The 15,524-nt window shown below is 39.9% G+C and overlaps 1 protein-coding gene across 15 annotated transcripts in view; it reads left to right on the top strand.

Moving 5' to 3' along the window:
• Positions 1-7,952: 7,952 nt before the first annotated feature.
• The window catches only part of ENOX1 (ecto-NOX disulfide-thiol exchanger 1), a 531,147-nt gene continuing 523,575 nt past the window's right edge, over positions 7,953-15,524 (top strand). For 9 of the 15 annotated variants that reach the window (XM_079136943.1, XM_079136940.1, XM_079136939.1 and 6 more), the window contains exon 1: positions 7,953-8,108. The gene's annotated coding sequence lies outside the window, so the exon portion shown is untranslated. The remainder of the gene's footprint in view (positions 8,109-15,524) is intronic. The other 6 variants (XM_079136945.1, XM_079136944.1, XM_079136953.1 and 3 more) reach the window with 4 other exon arrangements.

Below are 15,524 nucleotides of genomic sequence, written 5' to 3'. Positions count from 1 at the left end.
TCCTTCTGTCCAAGAACAGATTGCTACGTAGTCACTTTGCCAAAGTTAGAGGGTAAAAGACAATAAAAACTACAAAAGCTCCTGAGGTAGCCTGGTGGGCTCCAGCTATATTTCTTTTCCCTTTCTCTATGTTATACAAAGAAGATAGTTTACATTAATGCAAGATTTTTTTACTACAATAAGATATTTAACATTAATGCAAGATTTTTTACTACAATAAGAACAAAATTTTATTTCTCTTCTGGACTAATGCCTTCATTCTGGAAATCTAAAATGTAGACCAACTCACTAAAGCAGCTGTAAGGTCAATTTTCTTTTCCTTTTCATTTTTCCTTCTATAACTTTCATGGAATAAAAGCACAAAATGTTTATAGAATAACACTACCAAAATGTGTCCAAATAACATCATGGTATGGAATTTCTATCTTGTAGCATCAGAGAATCAACAGCTAGGAAGGGTACTTTCATGACAGTAGTGTCTGGCTTTAGGATGTACTATGCATAAATACTTTTCTTTAGACCCATTTATAAAGAGCTTTGGAGAAGACAATTTCACCATCTTTCTTTTTAATTCATTTTGGATTTGGTTGTTTTCATTGTCAAGAAACTCTTTATGCTTTGATTAAATTCCTCATGCTACAGATTAAGAAATACAAACCTCCAAATATATCTCCAACTGCATATGGAAATTTGACTCAAAATGTGTTAAACATGAAAAAGAACTTACATTCATTTATTTCCAAAAATGTGTGATTTTTGTGATATGAAACTCATATCAGGCTGGGTTACCAACATGCAGCCCTTTAATGAGAAGAATTTCATGGTCTGGGCTTGGTCCACAGTTCTGCAGTTTCAATAAACTGAGGAGTGGTCCAGCCCTAAGGAATGGATTCATACTAGCTGATATCATAGGAAACTGATAAATAAGGGTGATTATATGGTGTGAAGGAGGGTTAGTCAGTAGAATAGGAAGGAAGAAGGAAAGATGTGCATCTTTTCTGCTTGGCTGTCCTTTTTCAGATATTGATGTGACCAAAAAAGTAAATTCCAATAATACTTTCATTATTCAGAATGTGGCTTAGACATGGGAAGTAAGTAAAAAGAGACAGTACGTAATGAAAATATAGATGCTCCCAAGTGTATGCAATGAAGTTCTCATTTGAGCAGAGAAGCAGCTACAATAAATCAGATGAAACAGGAAGAGAGCTTATGCCTTGAAGAAATACAGAAAAACTGGACAAGTGATTCCAATGGTCAATTGATGGAGAAGGAGGACAAATTCTAGACTCCAGTATCCCTTAGGCGCAGGTCAACACCAGGGAAGGAACAAATGCTGTGGATTGTCTCATCTCACCTTTACAAAGGTCATGAGAAGTAGGCATTAGGTTTTCACTATTTTTAGATGAGGATGCTGAGGCTCAGTGAAATTAAGAAATTTACCCAAGTTCTTACGTCCATGATCCAAATCCAGCTCAGTTTGATGAAAACGCTCCTTATTTTCACTTTTCCATACTTCCTACCTTACCATTAAATATTAATATTTATTCTGTTGACCCTGGTTTGTGAAAATTAAGTTAAAGAGCATACAGCCAAACTACATATATAGCTTGTCTCAGGTGTTACATTTTGTTATCTTATTATTTTCTTTTTTTGGTTGGAATATAGAATATAAATTATTTACTTAAAACTATCATAATTTATAATGTAGGGTATATATACAGAGAACAATAGACAATCCCACCTTATTTTATTTCTGTCTTTTTCCTCAGCTCCTTTGTTTCCTTCCACTGATTCTACAGCTTTCATTTTAAGAAAGGTAGCACCAGAAACCCTGGCCCTTTAGCTTTGTAGATTGGGAGGGGCTAGTTCGAAATTATTTTACTCCTGGAACCTGTTGCCTTCTATACAGTTCGTGAATTGGCAAAATTATAAACCTTGCTGTGCTTCTCATTAATGATAAATGGGTAAAATAGTGAGCATACTCAACTGCAAAAGTAGAAAATTCTATTGGAATTTTAATTGTCATTTACATTCATTGTTCACGATTGTTTATAGACTCTTAAAAGCAAAATAAAACAAAGTCCCCAGATTTTACCTGCAGCAATTGACATAAACATGAATTCCTACAATTCACCACCTCTGGGCCAGCCTTCTGCAGAACCAGTAGATAGCCACTCCATGAACGATGTGGTTACTTATTGAAATCAAGAATCTTTTCTGTTCCATTAGGGACTGTCGTATGAAATCCAAGGTTGTTGGAGCTGGACCTCATTTTGGGGGTAGAGGTTAAGTAATGCAAAGCATCCACAGAATGGCCAGAGGCCAAGGAGTAGGGCTTGTGACTCAAGAACACGTCAGCACAAGGTGACATTAAAAAGTTCTAATTGTTAGAAATGGTGAAAGTAGAGAAATAAAGTGGGAATATTTCAAGGTTGACCAGTTAAAATCCTCAGGACTTGCAGAGCAAGGAAAATATAAATGAAAAAAAAAAAAAAAAAAAAAAACACATGGACATTTTGTGAAAGTTTTAAATCTTTTTGCTACAGTGAGGGCAGTTAGATGGTTGTGCTTTGACTTGAATGACACTTAAAGAAAACAAATATATATTAAAAGAAATGTCTGGAAGGATATATACTAAAATAGTACCCGTGGTTGGTCCCTGAGAGATAATGTTACTGCTATTTCTTTTCTTTCTTCTTTATACATTTTGTATTGGCTCCCCCGACACATAATGAACAAACCCACTACTTTTACAATTAAGTGTGGGGAAGGGGATGGCAGAGAACAGTAAACTATTTTTGTTTAAAAGAAAAGAGTTCTTATGGTTGGTACTAATCCACAAAATGAATGTTTGCATAGTCAAATTAGCATAGCAAAACGTCACTGTGTAAGCAATATCTGTATGGCAGAAAGAAATAAAACCCAGAATAATTAAAAACAAATGATACACAAGCTTGGAACAGTAGCAGAATTTATAGAATTACAGCACCTCTAAAATTATGGAATCTGCAATTTCCTGCATGTGTCAGTTTGTGCCAACTTTGGTTGTATGTGGTTTTCTTAAAATATCCTTGGAAAGGACTTCCAGGAACCATCAACCCAGTTTAACCTTACAATCTAAAAAATGTTTCCAGAATTTCTGTAGGAGCTTCCCATTCATGTCTGTGTTCCATTCACATCGACCACATGCTTTTGATTTAGATTCAAGATTATACAATGTAAGGACACTTTCTCACGTTCCTTTCTTGTAATTTTCTTAACAAACCAGTGAGGTAGGGTTGTTATCCATATTTCAAATGTGTAGCAGCTGAAGCTAAGTAAGGCGGCCAATGTCACACAGCAAGCCAGAGATTTGAACTCAGCTCTTATGCCATAGTGTCCTGTGTTATTTTCATCCTGCACTAAGACCTGGAAAATTCAAAATGTGACTTCCTGTTTCCCACATGAAGCCTCTGGAACCCTTGGAGAAGGCAGGTTATGTAAAGTGTTTAACACATGGATGGCTGGGTTTTCAGCAGCTCTAATTAGGTAGATGGCTTTGTGTCAATGCCACCCTATGAGTGGCAGGAAGTCCATGTAATATTGCTTTTAACCACTGAAAACTTTGTTTCTGTGGATTAGTGCTTTTCTACTCTTTATAATTTTATCATGAATTGAGTGAAGGAGTTGTATTTTAAAAAGTTATGTTAACCAAAATATTTCTGTGTTAATAAGTAAAAAGACTCTGAGAAGGCAGATATTAAGAAATCCTAAAGAGTAATAATAAAATATTATGTTAAAATTATCCAAGAATAGACTGCTGGGTCTTTGTGGATATAGAAATTTCACACTACATGGGCAGCCCTACAAATTCTTCGATAGATGAATACAAGCTATAGCACATTCTAATCTTTCCACTCTGCCCAGGGATCCCCAGGGATAGGTAATCCATAGCTGCCATTTTCAAATTTTTCCTTTTCTATCATTTTCTTCATATCCCCAATCTCAGATCCAGATGACTACATTATACTAGTTTTTTACATTATATAACATGTGATAATCTAAATTGTTACTATAGGAAGCATGAAAATTTGCACATATGCATTGGTCACTAATAATCAGTTCTCACCAAAACTGTTTATTTATTTAATAATTGCTTCATTCAGTCTTATTTGTAATTTAAATTGAAGTTCATTGTATCTGGTCAAGTGATACATTTGCCTATGTCTACTTTTTTCTTCTCAAGAATAATGATAGCTAACCTGTAGGCTCCTTACAGGCAGATAGGTCATACTTTATACTTTATATTAGTAACAAACAGTGCAAAGAGCAAAACTGATTATGAACTAGGGACTTAATAAATAGTTGATTAGCTAACGGATTGGTATATGAATCTTTTTGTACTGGCAATCAAGAATTAGATTAAAAAGAGAAGTGAGGATATTGGCACATCTACAAATTCATTTTCCTTTAGCCATAAAACGTCAGTGTGTGAAGGATCTATATTAGGTAGGGTTCTTAACTTGAGTTCCAGAGGATGTCTCCTTAACTCTCTGAAATTTTATTCAAAAAATTTTTTGTGCATCTGTATGTTCATTTTCCTGGATAGAGAATCCATAGCTTTCTTCAGTGTCCACGAAACCCCCAAACTTCATAAACTATTAGAACCACATGTATGTAACATACTACCTGCACCCCAAATTTCAGCACGGATGATTGAAAAAGAAAACTTGTCTATTTTTTATTCAAAATAAAAAATAAGCTCCTGATTTTTTTACTTTCCTAAAGATGTCTGACATCGGGTCAGAATTAAGTTGTCCTAAGAAGTATCTGGAATAATATAATGTACAACATATACACAAAAAGGGTAACTACACTGCTCCTTATTCCATGGTTCCACTCTGCACTAAGTTGGCACTTTGATACTAGGTGCAGGTCAAGGTGTTTTTATCATTTAAAACTCTAATGAACTAAGTGATCTGGTACCTAATCATGGGGGAAATTACCTGCCTCCTTATGCGTGCTCACAGACACTAAAATCCACAATGGCACTTCAGCTAACGGTTCCTGCCTTCTCACTTCAAAGAATTTGGGGCAATCTGTGCCCAGCATGAGGAGTTGACTTCTCACAGCCTAAATTTACCAGTCTTCAGAGGTGGAAAGCTTTTTTTTTTATTTTTTATTTTTTATTTTTTTAATCTAGACTGACAGAATAGTTAGATGTGATCAAATCAGCTTAAAGTGTTTCTCCACACACTCCACCCCTTCACAACCCTGTGTGTTTTGAGGAAGTTAATATTTCACTAGTTTATTGCACTTTTACAAATTGAAAAAAAAAAAAGTAGTTACATCAAGGAACATTCCATTTTTAGGAAGAAAAATAGACCTTTAGAAATATGCTTTTGGCTCTCAGACCTACTGATAATTATGTATAAAAATGAATGTCTCAGCTGTACATTTTATTATTATCGAGCACTTATATAGCATAAGGATCTATGAGTTAATAACATTTTAATCATAGTTGCTTCTCCAAACTTTTAAGTGTGTCAGAAATACTATATATCTTAGTTCATTTTTCTTTCCATTATCTTCTATTTGTGACTTATCTTTTAAATTAATATCCATTCACATTGTTGTATGCCTACAATATCTTAAAAAATTGACTTCTTATAAATATCTATTTTTACAAGGACTCTGGGACCCCTGGGGGAGGCTTCATTTGGTGGCCAAAAGAGCAGGTACAGTTTTATTAACATTCTGCAAGTAAGATAAGCCCTTGGGAAGCTGCTGAAACCCTGAAGGCAACTTTCTAAGGAAAACAAAACTTTAAAATTATTTTGGAAGATTTTTGACCAACACTCATTTTTTAGGTTGCCTGTCAAGAGTCCATTTTGGGTATCAGTTTTCTGCTTGTTCTACAGGTTTTAGAGATTCCTTTCAAATAAAATTTTTAAATATGTTTTCAACATAACAAAGGGGCATACGAATTTCAAAATCAAAACAAATGTCTTCTGAGAAGATTGTAAACTGAGTGACAATGCAAGTCATTTAAAGGAACCCCTACTAGATAACACAAAATGGATTTATTTGGCAGCACCCAAATAAATCCATTTTAATTTTCACTTTATTTCAGTTACATTTCACAGCTGTGATATCATGAGTGGAGAGAGAGAAACAGCTCATAGAAGAATTTGAGTTCAAAGAAACTGAAATTTAGCATGGAATGTGAAATTGAGGACTTCAGCTTCTAAGGGAATGACTGTGGAAACACTAAGGTTGAAGGATGTGAACTTGGTGCTACAGCAGAATTAGTAGCTGGGGTGATGATGTATGTATTGACCAGTGTCCATGAAGTTCTCTTTACAAAAGAAAAGTTTGCACCTGACAAGCTATTAGAAACATGCATTTCTGTTAAAACTCCTTTCCCATCATCTGTTCTAGAAGGGACTGCATAAACTACAAATGAATGGTGACTTCAATGTTTTGAGAGGCTCTGTTCCCCTAGGACCTAAATAAAGTAGACTTGAACCTTCTCACATTCAGAGTATCCCATTGGGTTCTTTTGCAAGCATCCTTTTGGTAAGGGTACACAATGGGTCAATATTCTCTATCTTCTTTCTTTGCACTGGGGCTCTAGCTGCCAGAGGGGAAAATAGCCACACACAGGGAAATGCATAAGTTAAAATTAAGCAAGCCTAGTGGGATGGTAATGACTTTCTCAGCATCCAAGTTTTTGCCTTCGGGATATGTGAAGCTAGAAAACAATGCCATTCATTCAACAGTTATAGAAAACACACAATGTAAGTGGTACTGTGCTAAGTACTGGAGGGCATGCAAAAGTATGTAAAACACAATCCCTGCTCCAGGATTCGAGGCGGGAAGGGCATTTCAAGTATTACCCAGACCTTTTCACCCTTGAAGAAATACATAGGTGAATAGAAATCTACTCGAATTTTAAATCAAGCATTGAACGACATATGTTTTAGGAAAAAGGACAAATATACTTTCAATCTTTATTTCTAGGTATTGCAATGTGGCTTGTATGGACCAGGGAATAGGGGTTCTTGGAGAAGCCTGACTTGAAAGAGGCACCGCCTGGATGCCTACACAGCAGAATCCTAACAAAGAGACCGGCAGTATTATAAGGGAAGTAGGTAACTTTCAGTAGAACTGGCCTCCAAGAAGGACAAAAAGACAACATTCCACTTAGGAGTAGTTGCAACCATAACCCAGCCAACTTCAGCTCCCCAACCCGCATGTTGTGCCCAGGCCAGACGGTAGTCTCCGCTAGCCAAATTCCTAGACCCCAGACCAGCAGCCTCGCACACGCCGCCTACAGCCTAGAGACTGCCACGTGCGTCCGGGTTCCGGGCTCGATCCCTAAACAGGCCCGGCGCCTTCAAGGTCGTCATGGCAACTGCGGGGGTCCCTATCTCTGTCCGTCAGAGCCCAGTCGAGAAGTCCGGACCTTGATAGTGACAGGAGGAAGCGGCCTCGGCCCTTCCTTAGAAGGGGCTAACGTGATCTTGGGCTGCAGGCGCCACTTCTGCCGCATCGGTGGCTGCGCGCTCCACTTGGTTTATCCGGGCTCGGATCCCGAGCCCAGAGCGCTGCGCTGCCTTCTCCTCCTCTGTCGCCACCCCGCGGGCAGCTTTTCCAGGCGAGACGGGCGTTCGATCCTCCTTCCCCGGCTTTACGGATTTCCGGGGGCGAAGAATTTTGCCTCGGTCCCTACGAGCATCTCTCAGTCTCTTTCCCCCTCCCCTTGCGGCTCCCCCACCCCGTGGGCGCGCGCGCGCACACACACTCACACTGGCAGGCGCGCGTGCGCACGCCCGCGCGCCCCGAGCCGCGGAGTCTCCAGCGCCCCTGAGCAGATCCCACTCTCCCGGGCGCCGCTACTCACACAGGCTTCCAGCCGCCACGGGGCGTCCTCTGTCTGCGGCAGCAGCGGCGGTGGCGGAGGGAAAGGCATCTGCAGCCTGGCCCCGTCTGGCAGCTTCGTGTTCGGGACAGAGTCCGGGAGAAGCGGAGAAGGAGGAGGACGCCGAGGCTAGGAGGAGCCGCGCCGCGCCCGGCGCTTGGCTTTGCGCGGCAGGCTGCCTTCGCTCCGAGTACCGCGGCCTCAGGTAAGCTCCGCGGCCCGCAGCATCCTCGAGGCGTCGGGGCTCGGAGCGGGGGTTCCCTGGTCCCGCCCCCGCCGGGGCGCTGGGGCCGAGGCTGGAAGGGGAGTGGGCGAGGGGGGAGGGGAGTGGAGCTAGAGGTGAGGCTGGTAAAGAGCGGTGCGTGAAAGCGTGGGGCTACTGTGGGCGCCTCCCCGTCCTTCTCCGCTGTACCCCAGTTCAATCTCCATCACTTTTATGAACCAGGGTGACCGGCCCTCAGACAGCTGTTCTCTGCTTTCTACTCCGCCAGCTAGCCGGTGTCCGCTCCGGGCTTCGCGCCCGCCGCGCGGCAACCACCTCCCCTGCACCTTGGACAGCGCACCCCGCCACTCGCCGCCCCCGGCACTGCACCCGGGACCCTGTCCTGCTCCCGCAGCCCTCCCTCTGCCCTCTTCGTTCCAGATTGTCACCATCCCTCCCTGCATCCCATCTCCTTCCTGCCTTGGCAGACTCCGCTCTGGTGCGGGCCGGAAACTTTCCTCTCAGCTTGGTCTGCGCTAGGTACTATTGCTGTTATTGGTGGCTGTCCCCTCTCACGGGGAACTGGACACCTTGGACAGGTCTTCCTTGGAGGGAGCGCTCCCTGCCTGACCCAGCCAGAGGCAAAGGAAGCACTGGGCGGCTAGACTTAGCGGCTCCCAGGGTGCAGAGCACGCACCTTGGCAGCTGGATGCTCTCAGGTTCTCCGCCTTTCTGGACACGTGCACGCCTCCCACGGACTCGGCCCCTCCCGGACCACCTCATGTCCTCCCCCTGCACAGCCACGGCCACCCCATAGGTTGGACACCCGGGGATCGCGGATTCTGATTGGTTGAAGGCGTAACCCCGCCTCCTTTCAGGGGGGTGGTTCTGGAGTGTTGTGGTTGTCATCCCGCAGCGAGCACATGGGGAAAGTGGGGTCCACAGGTGGGGATGCCCAGCTGTGTAGGATCCCTGAGTCCCACTGTATATAACCCGCTTGACCGCTGCCTCCTCTCAAATACACTCCAGCTTTTCTCCTTTACTCTTTTCCTCGATTTTTCATTATTATAATATTTCTTTAAACTAGCCTGTAACCCAATTTTTTACTAAGATTGTTCTGTGTAGCAATTTTTAAAAGCAGATCTAGGAGAATGCGGGCAAACAAGTGCACATGAAGAGGTTCATGGCACACTGAGTCGCGGATTTGAGTCTGATAGTTTGGAAAAAGTAATGAAGGGTGCTTAAGGGATCTGAAGAGGTGGAGAAAAGGAAAAGGAAATTGATTCTTGGAGTAAGAGAGACACAGGTGAGCGAGCTTAAGAAGCAGAGGAAGAAGCAAGTGGGTCATTTGTAGGGTGAGACTGAAGGAGAAACCCATGTGGGTTTCCCAAGAGGTGGGTGTGTTCTGCTGAAGACAGCTGTCTGGAAAAGTGGTAATTCTGGCTAATACTTCGTTATTTAACACGCTTTGCTTTTGTTTTGCTAGCGTTGCACTTTTGATAGGCGACTTTATAGTAATAATGTATATCCATCTAAGGGATATTGATTATTCCAGTTTCTTGTAACACAGATTTGCAAATGGTAATGAATTTCATAAAGTGAAAGGCCCCTCTAGAGGGATGCATTAAATAGTTAAGTTAAATGCTTTTGAAATATTGGGAGAGAAGACGGGTGAGCATTGTGTAAAATACAGATTGTTCTGGCATTATTTCGAGCCTTTGCAGAAATACATATAAATGATACCGATTTCTTTTCATTTCAAAGTGTGATTGCCTCTAGCATTTTCAAGCTTTAATTCCTTCAGGCTGTTTTGATGTTGTGTCTGTTCATCTAAGAATATTGTAATTCTTATCTTTAGAAGCCTTGTCAGTGCGAAACAAACACCAACGATGCAAGTTAATGTTGACAACTTTATATTGAGTACACTGTGTGTTATTTTATTTGTAAGAAAGTAAAATATGGAAAAGTAACATAGCATGACTATCATTACCCCCTGAACTCATATCAAAACCAAGTGGAGGAGGATCACATGAGGCTATTCCAGGGATAAATTTAGTTTTTTTTTTTTTTTAATATGAATAAAGTTTAAGATTCTTAGGTATAAACAGCAACATTATTTGAATTATCTTTGTACACATTGGTAGCACATAAGTAAAACAAGATGTTTAACATGTTGGATGGTTTCAAAGTAGATGGTAAAGACTTTCTGTTTATGATGATAATATAAGTAGACAGAATCGCTTTTCTGAGTGGAGGACTTCATATTCAAGGAACAGGATTTGATATATCTGACAAATTGGAAAATTGCTATTGTTGAGAAAATAACTATTTTCTCTACTTCATGCCTTGATTTGCCCTCAGGGATTTGGATTCCAGTTGTGGGCCTACAAATTTAGATGGGCTTATAGATAAGAGAATAATGTATATAATCATACCTACATATATGCATATCTGCAAAATGTATGTATTTATATCAGCACATAGTTATATATTTATACACACAATTTTAGGGTACATTCCATGTCTTCATACATGTAATTGTCATCCTTAGATATTTTTTGCTTATTTCTTCTTGTCCAAAAGGTGGCCCTGTTTTAAACTGTAGAAAGCATTATCACCAGAATTGGCCAATAGATCATGGAAACAGACAATAGTATTTTGTTGCCTGGCAACCACCTACCGTGAATGAAAAACAAAGCAGTGACAGCTGCTTCCACATCCTGATATTCACACTGTAGCTCAGGCATTGCAGCCCTCCAAATGAGACAGATCTGAGTTTCATTTCAGTAAGGTGAAGCTATTCCTTTTTTTTTTTTATGTTTTAAGAAGAATATTAATTTTTTATTGTAATAGAAATTATGGTGTTATTGTGGGATGAAATGAAGCATCTAATTTCAATTGTCCTCTTAAGCCTAGTATAAACTGAAAAATACAAAATTGCAAGGATTATTTAGACCCTTCTCATTCTTCCCTTTATTGTCATTAGACATCCATAAGCACATTTTCTGCTGCCCTCAGGTGTTCTTAGGATATTTTAAAAACCTTGAGTTATCTGTGATATCTAAATGGATAGCAGGCTTTTAGTGCTAAAAGGAAAGTGGAGATTGATGCTCTGCCTCAACCCTTTAATTTTAAAGGACACTGAGGCACAGTGAGTCAATCCTGGTGACAGAACTGGTTTCAGGGTGTCTTCTTCTGTGGAACACTTGACAGTCCCCACCCTCCAAATTATTCTTTCTCGTTCTCTATTTACATAAATTTGCAACCAAAATCACAATAAGAATACTTAGAAAGCACAGTCATATTTGCAAGTACAATTTTGATATTGACATATCAATAGATTGTGGTCTTAGATGCATTGTATACAGTATATTCTGAGTTCAGTCTGAAAGTGTTATGACTTCCACCTCTCTCAAAACAGTAAAGTCCAGATACTTGCTTTGGTAGTTGTTTACAGCTTTGGATAATCTTTAATAATCTCTTATTCTTTGTGTGAATTTTTTAACAGAGATGAAATTGAAGATTATATTGGTCAGGATGCCCACTTGCAAGAATTTAAATTTTATGGGTGATTAATGCATCACTCTTTGTAGTTTCCTGTCCTGTAACACTAGACATACTGTTGGTGTAGTGATTTGGGCTCTTTAAAGTGGGTGGAACAGACTCTGTGGCTGCATAATATTGTCCACATCACCTTGCCAGAGGGGCTGCCTGGTGCCTGTTGATAGAGAACCAGTCATCTGTCTCTGAGAGAGGTAAGAATGCAGATTGTTTCTGAACTCTAAAATGATAACAAATAATTAGGTGGCAAACTTGGATCACATATGCATAGTGTATTGCATGTGTGATACGTTTGAGGTTCCTTACATTATTTTAAAGAACCTGCACTATGTTGTTTATTATTTATGACAGAAGTAAGCATTTAACTTTAAAGAACACCTTAAGTAGAAAAACCTGGAGTGGACTGATTGTAGAAACAATGTAGTGACAGTTTTCAGTACCATTGAAGAGTCAATTTCACCGGAAAAGATGCACGTTAGCAGATTTGTGAGGGGGAAGAAATTGATTTACAGCATGTTTAAACTAGTTTTAGAAGGCTGCTATTAACTTGCTGTACCTGGGAGGCTTTTCAAACAGAATAATGATTTGGCAAATTTCAAGTGAACTTTGTACTTTATAAAACAAAAACACAAAACATTTTCTACTGTCTGGGTATAATCTCTTGAGGACAAGTACTTGTTTTGGAACCTTTGAGATAAATTTGATTTTCAAGGTTATTTAAAAAAAAACAGAATCATTTCTGTATTCATTTGTATAGTGTGATGTTAAATATTCAATAGTTCATATTTAATCCACTGGAATCTTGAAATTTAGTTAACTTCCCTCTTCCATTTTCTTGTATAAGGTAATGTATGTGTGGATACACACACACACACACACACACACACACACAATACTTACACTTTTTTTTTTTTGCTGTTTTCATCGTTATGATAGAATACTATTGGACTTGATTTGTGGTGTTTTTCATGCAGTAAAGAGAAGCTTTAAACAAGAGATATTTACGTTTTCTATTTCTTTATGTCAGCTTCAGCTATTATAACCTGTAAACTCTCACCATCCCAAATAAGATGATTGCTAAAAACACACCAGCAAATAAATATATAAGCAGCACCCCATTTGCTACCCTCCAGCCTAGCTAGGAAACTATATTTTCTCATTCTGAGACATACATTTGCTTCTGTGCACACCCATGAACACATATAGAGCTTAAGGTCTTGCAGACTCCTATTTTAGAGGTGGACAGAAATAGTATTTTATTGGGAGATCTATATGTGGTGGTACTTAAAGTAAAGACAATGTAGTTAGATTTTCAGAAATGCTGTGGCAAGAATGTGGTACAAAGAATCAAATTTATTCCTTATGTAAAAATGTTCACATTTATGCTGATGGTGTGACCAACCCATGGCACCTAGAACAGTGCTTTTAATACCTGCCATAGAGCCTGATATGTAGTAGACAGTACATATTTTATGGAATTAATGCACCTTCCATCCCTTTCGTATAGTGAGGCAAATATTTCAGTCTTTATCTGTGTGAAAAATAAAGCTTAGAGAATGAAGAAGAAATTACTATAGTTTTCTAATTCTTAATGTATTAAAAAAAGCCAAAACAGCTAACTTAGCCAGTGGTATTTTGGAATATACTTCTTGTCAGTGTGGAAAGTTATACCAGGGCTATTGATTTTTCACAAATACAGCCATCCCAAGTATAGAATAGCTCTTTAATAGCCCACAGCAGCATAACAAAGGTTATGGCATCAGGTCTGAAGGAATACTTTATTTAGCTGGTGCTGGAGGGTGAAGTTCGCTAGCCCCAATGTAATTATCCAGACTGGAATGTGGCCAGGGTGCTGTAGTTAACATCCCAAACACTGGGAGAAAAGCCATGGATGAAGTCTTTAAGGACCACAAGTGGCCAGAGCTTCTGCTTTGGTCTTATTTGCATAGGACACCTTGAGCATCTAGAAAGCCTGGGAAGCCATTGTGCACCTAAGGGTTAGAGCCTGCAGTTGATATTTGGACAGTGGGTGCAAAAATCTGGTCACTGGAAAAAGTTTACAATCCTAGGTGTTCAGTGCCATTAAAACAGATCTTTATCCTGCTGCTGCATATGGGTGATGTAAGTAGAGAGTGGTGGTGTCATAAGGTAGGTTCCAGTTCCTCTTACCATTACACCACTGCTTAGGTATTTATCTCCTTTGTAGGACTTTGTTCATAAATGAACATCAGCAAATCTTTGTTAAAATGTGAGCTGATAAAAGGCTAAATTACAGGCTGAGAATCCAAAAGTGCGAAGTACAAAATAAAATTTTTTTTGAGCATTGACATTATGCTGTGAGTACAAAATTCCATAGCTGAACTCATATATATGACAGTCACAGTCAAAAATCACAACAAATATTGTATAAGGTATATAGGAAACATAAGTGAATTTATGTTATACTTGGTTCTCATCCCTAAGTTATCTCATTATGTGTATACAAATATTCCAAAATCCAAATTTCAAAGCACCGCTGGTTCCAAGCATTTTGGATAAAGAATACTCAACCTATACTTTTCTGGAAGAATTCCTGATTGTCTTGCAAGTAATAGGTGCTCAACAGGTATTTGTTTAAAAATATACAGTGAAAGAATTTGTACATTTTATTAGGGGCGATTGTTTCCTGTAGGGAACTTTCTGATCTTCAACAAACATTTATTGAGCACTTACTATATGAGCAGTACGGTGTTTGACTCTGGGAATTGTAAAGACTCTTTGAGACACAGATCCTGCTCGCAGAAGAGAAGGCAAAGTGCATAAAAGTGAAATACACACATTCATTGTGATTTGATAGGTGACTGTACATGGGGTCAGATGTCCTGCAGAGCAGAGGCACGAAGGACCACGAAGCGTCTACTAAAAAGATTTTGGACTTAATAATGGAATTGGTAAGCTTTTCTCAAACCCACTTGTTTGTGGGAATCCCATGAGGTTCTCATAACAATGCTGATTTCCAGATTGCACCCAATTGTATCTGTAGGTATGTGGCCTGATGAAGTGAACACAGTCAATTTTGAAGTTGTAACTCTGATATTCCACATGCCAGTACATGTCAATAGAATGTGTCTGCAGGTGTTTCCTATTCTCTACCTGAGAACTTTTTCTCTCACATGTGGGACCACTTGGTAGTGTGACACAGATAATGACCTCAGAAGTTGACCTCAGCCAAGACAGAAGACAGCTCAGTAATACCCTGGCATCCTTAACTCTTGAGAGCAGTAACTCTGATGTACCATCTACATCATATTCCAGAATTCCCTCATGAAACCCAGCCTCAGTAACCCAAAGGGCAGTCTGTTAGACAAACTGTACTTTCTGGCTGTTACCCTTCCCTCTTCTCTACCAGTGCTTCTAGGATTCCCTCCCAGGTAAATAACTTGCCGTCTGATGCTGCCTCTAGGTCTGCTTCTGGGGAAATTCAACCTGAGATAATGGCAGAATCTGCTTTTACTTTTTACAGTGAGTCGGGTTTGGGAGACCCAGTCTTAGGTGAGAGAGAGCTACTGAAGAGTTTGGATGAGGGCATTTCCATATTGGATTTGGAACTTAGAAAGATCACTCTGGCAGATGTGTGGGGAAGGGATCCACAGAGGAAGAGTTGGGCATGGAGACCAACTAGGAAGTGTCAGTGCCCAGGTAAGCACTTAAGGTAAGGTATCCTTGGGGATGGAGATGCAGGAAAGGATTTGAGATGGATTCTGGTAGAATGCTGTCTAGAAAACTGGCCAGTGATATATGATCAGGTAGTTCACTGCTATTTCCAAGAGGAGCTTCCAGTCCTTCGCCCTGCCCCTTGCCTTGTTGTGCCCATTAGAT

This window comes from Sciurus vulgaris (assembly GCF_902686455.1).
Source record: "Sciurus vulgaris genome assembly, chromosome: 4".
NCBI lineage: Eukaryota > Metazoa > Chordata > Mammalia > Rodentia > Sciuridae > Sciurus > Sciurus vulgaris.
Note: the sequence above shows the minus strand (reverse complement) of the source record. Positions and strands in the feature narration are given on the sequence as shown.